Below are 12,643 nucleotides of genomic sequence, written 5' to 3' on the forward strand. Positions count from 1 at the left end.
TATTTCCGCAATGAAACACTGCAAATGTTTCCTTTACACGGTGAAAACAAATGGCGTTTTGTATTGCTTTTGCCTGTAACTAGGATGCAAACTAGGCAGATTGCTATAACAGTCACACAACATTTCATCACATCAAAATAATTCTCACAAATCAAATCACAATGATTCAAAGTCCATTGCTTTTCAATGAGCGGAGAGCTTCCTTTCATCGAGTTGACCACATTTTTTGACTTGTGACCGACCTTAATACAATAAAACCTTAATCAATAGGCCCACATGCTAAAGTGGGATTTTTCCACTAGGCTACCCTCTTATTTCTGCTATTTATTTTTTTGTTTTGAGTAGCAACTGGAAAGCTACAGGTATCTGGAACTAAAAGCAGATAAACTACAATAAACCGCTGGTTGGGCGACTAAAGTGTTTACACTGAAAGCATCAGCCGGTGGGGATAAGTTGACACTCACAGCACTGGTGACCTACAAAGACTATCCCATTCACTTCAAGTGGATCATGTAAAATGAAAGATGACACACTTATTTAGCCCAATTACATTAACTGACACTTATTCAAGACAAATCATTCATTTTTGAAAAATTTCAGATCGAGCACATAATAAATTACAGTCTTTAGTCATAAGACATTAAGAATATTGTTTTTTATGGTTCCTGATTTATAGCAGACTCAAATTTATCGACTAAAATGTCTTGAAATTCTGTCATTCAGTTCTAAAAACACTAATACTATTTAGATTGAATCGTCATTATTATTATTAATATTATTTTAAATGATTATGACGAGAGTATTACCATTATACTGTATGTTGCGTTCATTTTATTTTCGCGAGACAGTCCCGCAGGAAGTAGTATCAAGTTAAATACAACTCGTCATCGGAAACTGTAACGGCACATTGATTTAAAAATAAAAGTGATATGTATAAGAACTTTTATCACATATGCCTGCTGTATTACATTTTAATAGCTGGTTATAATCATGGCGATTAGATAATTGAATGAAGTTCCCTTGATTCACATCGTTTTGTCGTCCAATTTATAAAAGCAAATATATTTTATTTTGACAATAACCGGAAAATGAGTAGCTTTGAGGCTAATGTGCTAATTGTGCAAAGAACGATAGAGACACCGGTAGAAAAGAAGAAGGGGCAGGACTCTGTCCACTCTTGCACCAACATAAACCTTTGGCCGTTTAGACGACACGGTTTCTTATAAGAAGTTGGCTTAGGGTAAGTCGTGATGTAAAAACCGTTTTAAAGTAGTAGTATTAGTCGACGATTCAACTTAAATACGCGACGATTAACACTCAGTTCATCTTTCTACAGAGGAGTCGTAGAAGGACAAGTGACCGACAGCTTTGACAGAAGGCTGAAGTTTGATTTTGAACCTTCAAAGGCGTCTTTACGTTAGTATACATTTCAAATCACCATTTTAAAGAAATGGGAAATACCCGTTATGTGCACTGAAGGAAAGCTGCTCCACTGTCCCAACTGTTGTCGGTGGTGAAGTAGTCATGGTGAGTAAACGTTACCTCCGCAATTGATACTTGACATTGTTTCATTGCTTGTTGAGAAACAAAACAGAAGTTTGATTTCACGTCTTTGTTCATGTTATGTACACGGTCACGTTGTATTTACAGCATTCAACTGTTTTTTAGAGTCCCCTTAAATTCCTTTTAAAGACAGGAGTGATAGGACGAACTGTAATATACATTTTGCAAAGTACATTCGTAATTTCTTTGTTATTGGTTGTTTCTGCGTGTTAATTTAAAGAAGCAAATCAGTCAACGCCGCCTCTTCTCTTGCCTCCCATGGGACGATGAACGCTTTGGTTCCCAGCCGAATAAGAGCTTGAAAGTAGCATTGAGGGAAGTTTAGTATAATCCCCAAAAGACCTGACTTTAGCCCAGTCAAGAGAACTAATCATCTGTCTCCTTGGAACAGTTACACAATTTCAGATTTTGTTCAGCTGAACAACGTCATTCATAACCATAATTTCTGAAGTTCTGTTAGTCACATTGCTTTCAATCTTCATGTGGTGTACTGGTAATGCTCACTGGCACTTCTTAACTTCACTGCAATCTGCAAATTACAGATAGACTTCGTGTGTGTGCGTGTGTGTGTGCACGCGCTGAGTTGTTTGTGTTGATCCAGTGCTCAGGGGCCTCTATGTTTGAGGAGGGGTCTCCGGCCTTGCTGAGTTGACCTCAGCGTTGCCATGGAGATGACAAGAGTCACTTCCTGACTTCTCAGCCCATCCCAGAGTGTATTTGCCAGGGAGAATGAAAAGGGTAACACGGTGATTTGTATTTCAGTTGCATTATTTACAGCCTAAAAATATAATGAATAAGCACTGCTAATTATTGCACATTGGAGACAAGTTAAAAGACGCAAAAGACATTCAGTGCCATGATACATTCCACATTTTTGTGTGTGAAAGCTTCTGTATCGGAAGAGAAGATTGTCACATTTAATCTCTCAAGAGGTGCATACTGTACATATTATGTATGTTTGTAACTTTTATTTTAATAATTGATAAAAACAGTTAAAAACATAAAACATTTATCTTCATATTGAACAGCCAATAGTCGGCAGTGATGCTCTCAGGTACAATAAGTTGGAGGTTATCTGGAGCTCAATAAAGAGATCTCACAATTGAAATAAAGGATTGATCTGGATTGTAATGGTGCACGTGAACATTAGCTCAGAAAGGGGCAGTTATCTGAAATGGATCTCTCATTTATAGTCTCTATGTTTCTAACCTGTTTTTTTGTGTTCAGTCTTAAGCTTGGTTTATGCTTGACGCAGCCGCAAAGTCCGCACTGCTCCAAGTGGGGAAATGAGTTCATTTCAGCAACCACGCCCTTCCATGCGGCGTCCGCATTGCCCCCATTTTCCGCACTGTGCACCTATGAGAATTTTTAAGCTGATGGTCTGCACGGAAAAATATGGCGGATGAGCAAACGCTGTTGTAAACAATAGTGTTTTCTCCTTTCCAATTCTTTGATTTCCTTTATTTTGTTGAAAGTATGTAGACAATTCACCCCAGTTGATGTCGATAGTTTTATTGAAAAAGAAAAATAATTATTTTCTACTTGTGTTGTGGTGAAGTGTTGTTCATATGCCATAGACACTCTCTTCACTGCCCCCTATAGTCTTGGAGAATATCAACCACAGCCGTATGAAAGCTACAAACGGTCTGCTCGCTGGATTCTGCATGTCTCATTTCCGCAAGGAGCGTTCACGCATTAAGCATAACCTAATCTAAAAGCAGCAAATCACCTTGTAGTTCCAGTATCGCTTTTAATGTACAGGCATGTTTCCTTTTTGCGTTAAAAAGGTAAAACCTAAATTAAAAACAAAGATTACTGTTTTACTTTACTATACTAACCTCACTTTATAATATTGAATGTTCAGGGAGACACAGGAAGCTTTTTCTGCAAGCTACCCATAGGTTGTCAAGGAAGTTCAGGAACATTAACCTGCTTTGCAATACTTTATGAGTTAACAATGTTAATAATCAAAGTTTTGGTTTCACAGACCAGCAGCTCCGTTAGTATTCAGGAAGCTGTTCGGAATATCCGGTGGTCTGTTAAATTGCTGATATGGACTGATGTACAAGGTCAACTTGTCAGGGGTAGAAAGCTGAGTGAAGGAAGAAAGGAGGCTTCTTGCTGATAAAGAATGGAAACTTTTAAGAAATCTTACAAAGGTCAATGCTAGTTGCAGGATTTTTATTTATTTGATCATATTGGGAGTTTGGACAGCTGCTGTTATTTTGCTGTTCTTATTTGGAGTAATAAATTAACAATATCAACCCATAATTAGTGAAAAGACCATTAAATAACTAAGGAAAGTAAAAAAAAAAAATAGATGAAAGCGCTGTAACTGAGTTTTTTCTCTCTCACTTTTTAAACATAAGTAGAAGTGTATGGGGACTCACAATGCTCTTGCATACCCTCAGGCTTAATCGTGGAAAGTCATGCTGTTGACATCAAGGCCTTTCCCGGAAGCCTGTAAATGTAAAACCCACTAAGCTGAGCTGTAACCAGCAGAATGGAGGTTCTGCGTGACTCTCAAAGAATCCACGTACTCAAGTTACCAATTACTGCTTAGTAAAAAAGCAAAGTGCCAGTGTTTATGACATAGGTGACGGTGTGTTGACGTTGGTGTTGTAGAACGTCTTGCAATGTTCAGTAATTAGACAATCCACTTCCAAAATGTTAAATGTTGTGGAAATCCCTTTGAAAGCTTTTGAATTTATTCCAAAATATTGCTTTACATGCAGCCTGTCCTCCATGTTTGTTAAGTGCGAAAACAAATTGCATGATCTTTACGTTTGATAGTACAGAATTCAATTCCATTGAAAGTTGGGATGTTGTGTGAAATGTAAAAAAAAAAAAAAAAAGCAACAGTGCTATAACATAGAGTAGGTAAAAAGTCAGGATTTTTTTTATTGCAATATTTGTGAAATTATGACATTAAAAAGTTTGATTATATTTTTAATCAAGTTAAGTGCAAAATATATTGAAAGTGTACTCGATCAACCAAGCAATTAGCATGGCTTCTCCATCTTGTGAGAACTTTTTTTTGGGGTCAGAAGTTTAGCTTATTCGCAGCCACAGAGGTGAATCACTGATTATTGACTTAGGGCGAACCTCGTTACTAGCAAGCTGGAGCGACGTGAGTTTCCCTCGACCTCTGACTACACGCAGTAGGTGACGTGAGTGACGCTTGAGCGTTCAGCTTCAGCCCAGGGAATCTTTTTGGCATGTCTCGGGTTGATTTTCAGCGCTTCCCAAATTGAAGCGTGAAACATTAAAACGGACCTTGTTTTCTCATTTCATGTGATTGTTTAGTGTTGCGTAATCTATCTTTGTCACTGGAAATTGTTTGCAGAAAGTGTTTTACAGGTTGGGATAGTTAAATGTCAACGGGAACTCCAAACAATGTGTTATTGGCGCATTAGTTAGTTTCCCACGCATTCTCCTCGGGACTGCCGTTAATGACTGTCAATCAAATTCAGGCAGCCATAATTCATTATACTGTCTTTAGGTGACTGACTGAGCTGTGAGATTTCAAAGGTTTTTCTGGTGCAGAAACACAGCTACAGGTCATGCGATATTCTGCCCCATTAATGGCATTCAACAGGCTTGCTTGCCCTCTTAGTTATGTCAATGTAGCATTCATGTAAGAGAGGTGGATGCATGAACAAACATATCTCTGTGGTAATTTTTAACATTAGCATAGCAAGAATGAATTCCCCCAGTCTTGCTAGCTACATAATGTCATAAATACTGCAACCTTGCTTGAAAGAAGACAGTGGTCTCTTTTACAGAGATGCAAGTACAGTTGGGTCCGCCATCATTCAGTTCTCCTTGTTTGAACAGTTTCTTTACATCTCTGTGCAGTTTATACTGAACTGTGAGGTGTCGCAGCTGTGTGTAAAAGAAACTAGTGTTATTTGACATTCAAAAGTTAGCGCGTCTGACAGCTAAGCTTGTGGATAAAATGTCTGGTTATGGCCGTGTCTCGGCATAAGGCCGGAGATGGCCGTCCAATGGTATGTTTTCAGACACAACAAGTAAAATCGCCTCTTAACAGGAAGTATTTGCTTTTCATAGTTGAATAAATTGATACTTCCCTTGTTGAACTTTGAAACATACATATTTATATATTATTGACAGTAAGGAGTAGTTGTTGCTTTATTGAACCAGTTTAAAAGACTGCCCCTCTCACACAGCGTCGCTAGTTTCCTTACATTATGAGAGTGCTGTACTGTAATCGCTTTTAATGCTTTGATGCGCTGATGTAAGTTCCTTTCATATTTGTAAATAGTAATGTACATAGTGAATATTCCCCTGAAGCTTGAGTTGGGGCGGGGGATTGTGAATCGAATCGAAATTGTAATTTCTGTCAGATAAATTAAATATTTTTCTGAAATCGTTCAGCCCAACAGCTAGTGCACTTAAATTTATCATACAGCAAGAATGTTTTCCATTTATTCCTTTTTTTTTCTGTGGTTGCTGGGGCTTTTTCCTGGCACGATGGCTTCCTCCCATAATGCAAAAACATGTATTCATTGAAGACTAAATTCACCTTTTGGGCAAGTGAATGGCAACTGTGCAAGACAGAAATCGCATTGACGCCTACAGTGTGTTTCTGTTTCGTGACGGTTACGCAAAAGCTCTAGTGTTTACCAAGTTATCATAAAGAGGTTATCACAATATTGGGCAACATCAAATATTGCACCGTCTACAATACTTCTAAAAGAACAATAGCAACAATGTACAACGTATGAATTGCGTGAACTGTAAAGTGCCACTTTGTCATGCATGATCCAGCATGAATGTCGGTTGATAAGCCATGCACTTAGTATTTCACATGTTTCCCATACAAAAGGAAACAAACATACTGCAGGTCATTGCTTAAGTGTGTTCATGAAGGGCACTGAACTTTACAATATTTAAACTAGCTAAAGGGTAAGTTTATTGTATCTGTAAGTATAATTCTTTTTATTAACTCATTCACTGCCATTGACGGCCATAAACGTCAAAAATTCATTTGAACTATTTCTGTAGTTTAACATTTTTTTTACACTTTTATTTACAAGAGTATGAAAACCTAGAATTTTTTTAGTGTACATTTAGAACAGATACAAAATGTGTGATTAATTGTGAGTTAACTAGTGAAGTCATGCGATTAATTATGATTACGAATTTTAATCACCTGACGCCCCAAATTTTTAATAATGTTTTCTTTTCTTTTTTAATTCATTCACTGCAATTGACGTCTATAAACGTAAAAAAAATCATTAAAACTATTTCTATTAGTTTAAAATGTTTTCCACTTTTGTTAAGAGTATGAAAACCTAGCATTTTTTTTGGTACATTTATAACAGATAGAAAAATTTGTGAGTAATCGTGAGTTAAGTAGTGAAGTCATGCGATTAATTACAATTAAGAAATGTAATCGCCTGTCGCCCCTAAATTTTAATAATCTTTTTTTTAAATGAATTTATGGCAGTGAATAAGTTAATATCACCAAATTGTACTTTTAAAAATAATCTATTGACAGCCTTGCACCTCATTTACTTTTGACGCAAGAAAATTACAAAACTTGATCTATCACCAGTAAATTATGTCATACCGTAGATTGCATTGAATTCTTCAAATACTGCGAGGGAAAGAGAAGTTAGTGCATCCACCCCATTTTTTACTCCTGCTTTCTTCCTCGTTAGGCCCTCTGCTTGCTTGCTCTCTCTTTCCTTCCCCTCTCACACACTCTCTCTCTGTCTCTCTTCCTCTCTCACTCTCCCTTTCTCCCTCCCTACTGCATTCTCCATTAGCTGGTTGCCAAGAATCTGAGGAATGTACGAATCCAATGTTCTGATAAAGTTTGCTTTGTTCCCCAAGACACCTTAGTGTGTGTGTCTGTGTGTGAGCGATAGAGTAATTTGTATCCCGAAGTGTTATACGGAGTCCAGTCCTATGCATGTGAGAGCAAACCGACGACCTGCTGCGAACATGCACATACACAGTACATGCTGTCCTGTTCATGCAATTGGCCTTAAATAACATATATTGTTGAATAAGTACGAGCGTTCTTGAGGCATGTTTGCACTGCATTGTCAAGCATCTATTAGGACTTTTCACAGAGGCCTGCTTGGAGTTAAGAGCATTCAGACCATCAGGGACAAAAAAAGTTGAGTGCCCGTGAGTTCCCAGGGGGATGGACAGGGCACCCCTGTCTAAAAACGTGCTAAATTTTCCTTTAAATGGCATCTTCTGATGTTTGTTCATGGAGTTGTAGAATTAAAGAGCATGATAAATACTACTACTTAACAAGAATTTAAAAGCAGCATTTAGCAATGTTATCATCATGAATCCCATGAAAGCAGGGAAAAACTGTTCTTAATGGTGACCTAACAAAGTGGTCAGCAGTGACGATGTGTCAGTCATGAAAGAAACGCCTTAAGAGAGCCTCCTGATTGGGAGCTGCTTTTGTCATTCACTTGAAAGCGCCTGCACGTGATTGGTCAATCTGTGTGGCATCTTCTCTTGACTGCAAGGAGCAGAGTGGGGAGGGACGGCAGTTACACAGCACAGCACACAGAGGAGGGAGTGAGAAGAGTCCGGCAAGCCTTCTTAACATTTAACAGCTTAGACAGTATATGCATCTGAAATTCGATTTTGCTTCGTCAAAAAGAATATGGGTGTAACTTTGTTCCTCTTTTTCGCAAGTAGAATTTCAAATATTTGTAGTCATTTTGCTTAGAACACATGATGTCATTTTGGTGATTCTTGTGTATGAGGTTTGTCCCTAGAAGATAGACGTAGACCATCCTTAAAAGCTTTCACAGTCTAGAATAGAGACAGAAACTGCAATCTGTGTGTGTTTCTGCGTGTGTTCATGTGGAGGTCAAAAAGGGCACAATGGGAGTTCTTCACAATCATTTGCGTGTGAAATGTAATTGTATTTCTCTGTGTGCGTTTGTGTGTGTGTGTGTGCTTGCTGAGCTGTGGTAGTGTGCATGATGGCTAAACAGACGTTGAGGAGTGTTTACATGGTAAACATGTGTATGTGTGTGGGATGGGAGTTAAGGCTGTGGAATGTCACATGCTGACAGGATGCTTACTGGACAACAGTGTGAAGGGAAGAAGAACCATAGTGGAAATCAACAACGGTGCTGGTCTTTTACAGTTTATTTTTATTTATTTTTTTAATTTAATCTGTATAATATTTCACCGGTCTTCACTGTAACACGGCACATATTTGTATGTCACTTTTTTTTAGGCTGTTTGTTTAAAGGACTAAAAGGGTCTGGGGCTTCACTACTGGAGACAAGCATTGCCTCCCAGAATCTTAAAAGGGACATTTTATCTAAAGAATTGACTTTTGATTACCTGTATCAGTGGTCATCAACCTTTTTGAAAGTGAGAGCTACTTCTTAGGCATTGTTGAATGTGAAGGGCTCCCAATGTGTTATACACTTCTGAAATAATTTGCTCAAATATGTTATTAATAATTCATGGTATTCATTTATGAGAAGACAATGATCACGTTGATGTGATAGTAGGATTTTGTTAACAGCATCCTTCCACCTTTGTGCAAAGTAGCGACCCAATATATTGTTTCTATTTTCACTTAGATTATAATTCACTGCTATGAGTCTCATTATTACCGTCCATAGAGTGCATGTACAGGATGTTCATTGAAAGTGAGTGTAAAATTGTATGTAATGCAGCGGTTTTAAGTGCTTTGTTCTCTGCTCATCAAGACAAACTATCACAAATTTCTCTTGTTTCTTTCAGGCCTCTTGTCTACTGCATGAGGGGAGGTGAGCAGCAGCAGCCCAGGTCAGTGGAATCAAGGAATATCTGCTCTCACATATTGTGTTAATATCGGTACGTTTGTTGTACTGCATAAAGATATTCTTCTCAGCTTTCACCAGGTTGTTTGGCAGTCAGGGCTACTGTAAACATCCTTGACTGGAAGCTGGTGTTGGGTCTTGGGGCTTTCAGTCGGATGTTTGCAGCAGCCACCTGCTAGTACCATCTTGTGGACGTTGGACACTTGATTGTGGAAGGGAGGGGGGGGGGGGGCTAACTGGACATATGCAAATGCCGGTGGATCCTGATTTTAGGCTTGCTGCAAGTGAGTGACAATTTGCAGACCGGTCTCTTGTCAAGCTGGGCATGCCGGTGCAGCATGGAGAGTATTGTTGGACAATTTAGTGGAGGAAAATGGATCTAAACGTATGCCTGCTCAGACCCTGTCTAAGTGGCAGACCTGTTTTTTTTTTTTTTTTACGTGACATATTTTATTCCTGATTATGTTAACAGTGGCTCGTGCTGGGCGGCAAAGTTTTTATCGTGCCACTTTCTTCCTATTGTGTCTATCATCATTTGTCACTTTTAGCAAACCATGAACATTAAGATCAACATCTTACCCTACTACTCTAGAAATTGTCATTCATGTATATTATTCTTTTTCCTTCCAAAACTTTTATTGCCTTGTCTTGAGCACAAATGCACCAAAGAGAAGAGTTTTTCTCCAAAGGAGGATCGGTCCACCCTGAGGCCACCTGCTGTTTTATTTTGGAAATATCAAGCCGTCAAAGCAAGCAAAAGTGAATTTCAAAAGTCAAATCCAAGACAAACCGGCAAGCGGAATCTTGTAAATTGCACGCAGCGATACATGTCTGTTCCTAGTGGATGGGAGCGGCCACATCCTCTTGAGACACAAGAACACAGATGAAACAAAAACAGCGGTGAAAGTTTGAATATTGATTGATGTCTGCACCCATTAGTCGCGACGTGTAACACACCACAGGACCACAGATGTGGAAGGAAGGACGGAAGGAAGTAGGTGTGCCATTATTACAAACGACCTTACCGCCACATCCATCATACCGTGCTTCCTGCAGGTTTTGTTTAAACAGTTCTCCACGTTTTCAGTGCTCATGGAAAAACTAGGAAACAGTTTGTGCAGACAATATTGTACATATCAGCTAATGCCTCATTAAACTATTTGCACATTGCCAAAAAAGAGAAACTAAATCAGGCACAACTTCCTGGATGTTTGTTCCTAAATTTCTTTGGATGGAAATGAGTTCACCTCCCACTGAAATAAATGCAATGACCTCTGAGTTGCAGGAAGTGTAAACATCCTACACTCTCGGCATCCACCCCCTGGTGGCCGGGAGTGGGCCTGTTTGCACTGCATGGCTCAGGAATTCAGCTGTTGGGACCAGAAATATCCTATCAGTGGTTGTTTATCTCGATGGCTGTGGCAAGTCTCACAATAGACCCGTACTGTAGTATATTTACATCGAATGTCATATTCTCTCACTTTGCAGTCAATGTATTCACTTCAGTTGTTGCTGTTTATAATTTTTTATGTAAAAAAAAAAAAAAAAAGTATATTGTTGTTTTGTCTTCCAAATAAAATGGTTTGCTATTATTTCTGGAGCCTGTATTTCTTTTCTTTTTTTCATTCAACAATATTGTGATCATATAATTGTGATAATTTTGTTCCTAACTCATTCACTGCAATTCATGGCTACAGACGTCAAAAATGTATTTGAAACTATTTCTATTAGTTTATCATTTTTTTTCCACTTTTGTTAACAAGAGTATGAAAACCTAGAATTTTTTTATTGTACATTTAGAAGAGATATAAAATTTGTGATTAATGGTGAGTTAACTAGTGAAGTCATGCGATTAGTTATGATTAAAAAATGTAATCGCCTGACGCCCCTAATTTTTAATAATCTTTTCTCTTTTTTTTTTAACCGCATCAGGTGATTAAATTGTAATGTAATTGTAATTAATTGCATGACTTCAATAGTTAACTCCCGATTAATCAAAAATTTTACATCTGTTTTAAATGTACGATAATTTTTTCTAGGTTTTCATACTCTTGTTAACAAAAGTAGAAGAAATGCTAATAGAAATAGTTCAAATGAATTTTTGACGTCTATAGCCGTCAATGGCAGTGAATGAGTTAATTGTGACCTGAAAATTCCATACAGTTTTTCGTCTTACTTACATACTGTATACTGTAATGATCGTATGCTGACATGTTAATTTGGCCCAAACCTCCATGGGACACCAAAGTACAGTTTAATTTGGGGCCCTTTATTTCTGCTTATAGTATCAATTATTGATCATATGTGAATTTCCCTTGAGTGTAATAAAAACATAAATATTATACACAACAGCAGATTGGGGTATATTTACACAACATTCCAAGCGATAAAATAGTAAGTAGCTACAGGGAAGACCGAAAATCATAGGCCTAAAAAAAAAAAATAGAAAGATCGTCTATAAATTGCAAGAGCAAATAAGATCACACATGACCAAGTTTGAACATGGTTTTTCATTCAGCAGCTTGAAAAAGTGTAAGTGTATAACTGGTAATGTATAAAAATCACAGAAAATGTAAATAATTATGTAAATCAACAAAGGAACCGGAAACGCTGTGATAGTTATAAATAGTTACAAATTAAATTTGAATAATTAGGTTTTAAATCTGTAAAGAAATGTGCATAATTATTATTTATGTTTTAAAGGGTCTTTTTCAGTACTATGCAAAAAAAAAAAAAAGATACATTATTTGAATGTAAATTGCTATATATGGCCCCCTAGTGGTCACACGTCCCTAAGCAGTTTAGATCGCAACCACTGAATCTGAGCTATGGCGGCTGTTGTTGTTTTTTCCTCACGATAGTGCATCTTTCAGTGTAATGTAGGCTTAAATAAACAAAAAAGCTGTGTCAGTCCTGCATCAGCAAACGGCTTTGTGAAATTCCTCTGACATCCTTGCGAGTGCTGCGGAATGCTCACCATTCAGCACAGGAAACAGGGAGCGGTATCTTCACTCCTGACCCAGCAACCTGGGTCATGACTGTCCCGCTAGAGCAGGAACTGACACATGCACACACTTCAGAGCATATGACGGCGTCTCGAGAGTCCTATTACAAGACAAAAATGGAATATTTGAGGAAATGGGGACACATTACTGTATATGTTGGTCAAGTCAAATGATATTGCACCACTTCTCTCAGAATATTGTAGCAATTAGAAATTCTGTATTTACATGGTTATTTATTTTGTTGGACTGATTATT

The 12,643-nt window shown here is 37.9% G+C and overlaps 1 long non-coding RNA gene across 1 annotated transcript; it reads left to right on the plus strand.

Annotated features, from left to right (window-relative positions):
* Positions 1 to 1,124: 1,124 nt before the first annotated feature.
* On the plus strand, positions 1,125 to 10,975 carry LOC144061684 (uncharacterized). The gene is made up of 4 exons (XR_013296241.1): positions 1,125 to 1,240; positions 1,337 to 1,527; positions 9,325 to 9,369; positions 10,037 to 10,975. It is a non-coding gene; the product is annotated as an uncharacterized LOC144061684 (long non-coding RNA).
* Positions 10,976 to 12,643: the final 1,668 nt, after the last annotated feature.

This window comes from Vanacampus margaritifer, chromosome 12, assembly GCF_051991255.1.
Source record: "Vanacampus margaritifer isolate UIUO_Vmar chromosome 12, RoL_Vmar_1.0, whole genome shotgun sequence".
Classification (NCBI taxonomy): domain Eukaryota; kingdom Metazoa; phylum Chordata; class Actinopteri; order Syngnathiformes; family Syngnathidae; genus Vanacampus; species Vanacampus margaritifer.